General features: G+C 37.5%; 1 long non-coding RNA gene across 1 annotated transcript in view; it reads left to right on the top strand.

Moving 5' to 3' along the window:
- Window positions 1-3,427, top strand: part of LOC107299708 — a 7,764-nt gene extending 4,337 nt beyond the window's left edge. The window contains exons 2-3 of the long non-coding RNA XR_001549193.1: window positions 2,985-3,106; window positions 3,250-3,427. This is a non-coding gene — a long non-coding RNA (uncharacterized LOC107299708). The remainder of the gene's footprint in view (window positions 1-2,984; window positions 3,107-3,249) is intronic.
- Window positions 3,428-4,904: the final 1,477 nt, after the last annotated feature.

Below are 4,904 nucleotides of genomic sequence, written 5' to 3'. Positions count from 1 at the left end.
AAGAGAGAGAGGGGAGAGGAAAGGGAAAGGAAAGAGAGAGAGAGAGAAAGAGGAAAGAGAGGGAGAGGAAAGAGGCATACAATAATTCATTTGCATTTAATTGTAATGGTTCAAAGAATGTTTGGAAAAATGTTCGGCCCTCCAGCACGTTCACTTCATCCAATCTGGCCCTCTTTGAAAAAAGTTTGGACACCCCTGAACTAGACATACCCAATTCCAGCAGCTGTTCCTTATATGCTTTAGCCTCCAGTCCCCTAATCATCTTTGTTGCTCTTCTCTGTACTCTTTCTAGAGTCTCAACATCTTTTTTACATCGCGGTGACCAAAACTGGATGCAGTATTCCAAGTGTGGCCTTACCAAGGCATTGTAAAGTGGTATTAATACTTCACGTGATCTTGATTCTATCCATCTGTTAATGCAGCCTAGCACTGTGTTGGTGCTGCATTAACTTTTTGGCAGCTGCAGCACACTGCTGGCTCATATGTAAATGATTGTCCACTAGGACTCCGAGGTCCCTCTCACAGTTACTACTATTGAGCAAGGTACCCTCTGTACTATACCTGTGCATTTGGTTTTTCTTGCCTAAATGTAGAACCTTACTTTTTTTATCATTGAATTTCATTTTGTTAGATAGCACCCAGTGTTCAAGTCTGTCCAGGTCCTCCTGTATCCTAAGTCTGTCTTCTGGAGTGTTGGCTATTCCTGCCAGCTTGGTATCGTCTGCAAATTTGATGATTTCCCCATCTATCCCCTCGTCCAGATCGTTGATGAAGATGTTGAAGAGCATTGGGCCCAGAACAGAGCCCTGGGGCACCCCCACTACACACTTCCCTCCATGTAGATGTGGTTCCATTGAGGACCACACACTGAGTGTAACTAAAAGCTTGATTGGAAATCAAAGAGGCTAGGTATTTATCTGTGTCTGAGTATTGTGCCAAGTCTATTTTAGCCGCCACAATCTTGCTGCTGTACCTCTATGTCACCACTAGATGTCTCAGATGTCCATTTCCCAACATTTAAAGCCAACAATTATTTTCTGTTTAAAGTTTCTTAAATTTCACCCCAATATTCTTTCCAAAGAGAAAATCTTTATCAGTTTTCTCAATTCTATGGTTTATCAATGTTCTGTCTTCACTCTGGTCCACTAATTTTGTCACTTGGTCAAAGAATGCAATAAGATTTGTCTGGCATGATCTGTTTTTGACAAACCTGTGTTGGCTTTTAGTAATGACTTTGTTTGCTTCTAGGTGTTCGCTGATTCGTTGTTTGATTATCTTTTCCAGAATCTTCCCAGGTATTGAAGTCAGGCTGATAGGTCTGTAATTTCCTGGGTCCTTTTTCCCCCCTTTTTTGAAGATGGGAACTACATCAGCTATTTTCCAGTCCTCTGGTAGTTCCCCAGTGCTCCAGGATCTTTGAAAAATATAGTTCAGTGGTTCTGAGGTCACATCTGACAGTTCCCTAAGAACCCTGGGGTGTAATACATCTGGTCCTGGTGATTTGAACTCATCTAGGCTGGACAGGTGTTCACCTACCATTTTCTTGCCTATGTCAACTTGTATTTTTATTTTGTTTTTTATGGCACTATTTTTGATAGGTTAGTCTGTTTTTTCCCTTTGTGTAAAGACAGATGCGAAAAACGAGCCAAATAGTTCTGCTTTCTCCCTGTTGCTTGTCACCTTCTTGCCACTTTCACCAACTAATGGACCAATCGTTTCCTTTACTTTTTTCTTGTTTTTTACATGTTGAAAGAAGCTTTTTTTGTTATTTTTGACTTTGGTTGCAAGCCTTAGTTCATTTTGAGCCTTAGCTCTCCTCACTTCATCTTTGCAGGTTCGGGCTATTTGCTGATATTCTGACTTAGTTATGTGTCCCTCTTTCCACTTTCTATACTTGTCCTTTTTATCTTTCAATTGATCAGAGAGTTCTCCATGCAGCCATGCTGGTTTCTTTTGAGAGCTGTTATTTTTCCTCTTTGTTGGTATTGCGCTAGACTGGGCCTTTATTATCTCACTTTTCAAAATTTCCCAAACCTCTTGAGTTGTTTTTCCCTTGAGGATTCTCATCCATGGAATCCTTCCCAAACCCTCTCTAAGTTTATTGAAATTAGCTATCTTGAAGTCCAAGACTCTAGTTTGACTGTGTTCTATTGCTTGGGCTTCCATAATGTTGAATTCCAATATTGCATGATCACTTCCCCCCAAGGTTCCTATGGCTTCAACACCTTCTATCATTTCATTTTGTGTAAAGACAGATGCAAAAAACGAGTTAAATAGTTCTGCTTTCTTCCTGTTGCTTGTCACCTTTTTGCCACTTTCACCCACTAATGGACCCACTAATCTTCTTTGAGTCAGACCTCAAATATGGGTTAATAGTTGATTTATTTGAGCTGCTGCAGGAGATCAGAAGAAATGGATCTCTGTGGTCAGAGAAAACTTGCTGTAGTTCTAGGAATCCTGCAATTCTTGGAAGGATGTTTCCATTCCCACCTTGGATGAATGGTTACAAAAGCTGATGGAGATAGCAGAGATGGCTAAACTGACTGTTTTGATAAAAGAAAAGAATATAAGTACTTTTGTTTCTACTTGGAAACTGCTTCTGGACTTTGTGCTTGAGGTGGAAAAAATGATACTGTGATTTTGGTGTTTACTGATTAGACTGACTTGTTGATAAAGAAATGGCTAGTTCATACTACTACAGAAATGTAAAAAGTTGAGATTCGATTTTAAGGGAATCGGACGTCAATGCCTTTTGTTTCTTCCCCCTCTTTCCACATTTCCCTTTTTCCTCTTTCCCTTTGTTGTTTCTTACTATTTGCTTTTTATTTTCATATTTTTATGTTTATAAATGAATAAAATTATAAATTGATAAAGGAATCCTGCAATTCTGTAGAAGAAGGTAATGTCTTGGAAGAAAAAAATGTATTTAAATATTAAGGAATCTTTACTCATCGTTTACCTGTCTCCTCTTTTTCTTTTCATAGGGAATGCCCAGCCTCCTGAGTGTAAGAAGATAGGAGGACAATGCTATCAAAGTAGTTGTCCTGGAAAAAATAACCAAGGGTGGAAGGACTGTGAGTGGGGCCAGTTGTGCTGTAATTAAACGGTAAGAAAACTCTCCTCTAACAGAGATACAATACATAATGAGATTCTCTGCCTGATATAGTTTGCATTCACAAAGCTTTGCAAAGCAAAGCATTTACTTTAAACTCACTTTGATCAACTTATTATTTTTTCTCATTTGTATAGCGGAAATGGAAAATAATGCCATCTCCATCTACGACCATGGATACCTGCAAGATATGGCCAATGACTTGAGATTATTGCCTGCTGTCGCTTTATCTTTCTTTATATAAATCAAATTGCTACCCATCAAACTCTAAAACATTTGTGCATTGAAATAAAATTTGGCAAATATTTCTTGAAATAAAGCTAAATGAGCATTGCAGACATTGTGCAACTTCTTTAAAAAGTACCTGGGAGCAGTATATTCCTGTGACTACTGGTATGAGAGGGGGAGGGTAGAGGGGGGGAGGTGTTGCCTGCTCTTCAACCACATATTATGCTATAATTTCATTGTTCCCTTTCAGTTTATTTATTGTAGAAATTACTTTGCCACTGATGTCTTCCAGCTACTGTACTTGCTTGGGCAGAAATAGTATAAAATTAAATTTAAGCTATTCACTAAGATCTTGGAAAAGAGCAGGAAAATAATTCTTAAGATTATTTTTTCTCAAGTTAAATAGCATTGGATACAACTTAGAATAAGAATGACTTTGCCTGATGACTTACTTTCAGCACAGTCTGGATCTTGATAAAGGAAATGAAAATGTACCAATAGGAAATCCACAAGAGAGAGAGGATCCTTTCATGGCCCATTCTTTTTGTTAAATAGACAAACCAACAGATGTTATGAAATTAATTTTAGATACCATCTAAACAAATAGATAGACTACACAATAAAACCACATTACCAAAGGGTGAGTCACCTAGGACCTGATGCAGACAAACACACACAGCCAACATGTGAGGGATACTATTGTGGACACTGTTATAGCTATGCTAATAAAGAGGTATGATCTAACAATGTACACAGGTGAAAACATAATTTGCACAACCAGTATCCATACAAGTCTGAACCCATTTAATTCCCCCCCTCAACTTTCATTCACACACTTTCTACTTCTCTTTTATTACAACGTCTAAATTTATAAGGGGATGTAAATATTTAACTAGTGGCATGAATCATCCTATAAAATGTTAAAATCTCAGCTATGAATCAGACTTCACTGAAAAGAATTATTAAAAAAGAAATAGTAATTTCTAGAGTAAGTCTAGGACCAATAGTTTACATATATCCATTCTTTATTAGCCTTTTAATGCAGCATTTTTTACAACATAGGCAGGGTACATGTAACACAGAAATCAGCTAGATTTCCCTTTTCCACTTTTATCCTCATCCCTCATGTTTAGGGTCCTTTCTCAAATCAATTCTATCACATCATGGAGTTCAAAGGAGGTGGGATAGCCTAATAAACCTCAACATGTGTTTTCCATCTCCTTAAGTGGTTTTCATTCATTTGGATAAAAGAGTCTGTGTGGAATTCCTGTAACTATTCAATATTTCTGATGATTCAGGTAACCATGTCTGTTGCTACAACAGGTAAATACATACTTCCCTCAGCTGGAAGCCCACAATTATGTTTCAGGTAAATGTTGAAATATTTAATATGGATCTAACACTAGGTGTATAATGGCATCATAATATGATCATAATATGGTGAATATTATTGTATTCTTTACCTTATTTCATTTTATGTCAAGGTTCTGGTTAAAAAGCCCAACAAATTAAATCCAGCAGATACATTGCAATCTCTAATGTAAAGCTTTATTAGGCATAGCAT

The sequence above is a fragment of the Protobothrops mucrosquamatus genome, unplaced genomic scaffold, assembly GCF_001527695.2.
Source record: "Protobothrops mucrosquamatus isolate PMUCROS unplaced genomic scaffold, P.Mucros_1.0 scaffold5322, whole genome shotgun sequence".
Taxonomy (NCBI): Eukaryota; Metazoa; Chordata; class Lepidosauria; order Squamata; family Viperidae; genus Protobothrops; species Protobothrops mucrosquamatus.
The sequence above is the reverse complement of the archived record's forward strand: the minus strand, read 5'-3'. Positions and strand labels throughout refer to the sequence as shown.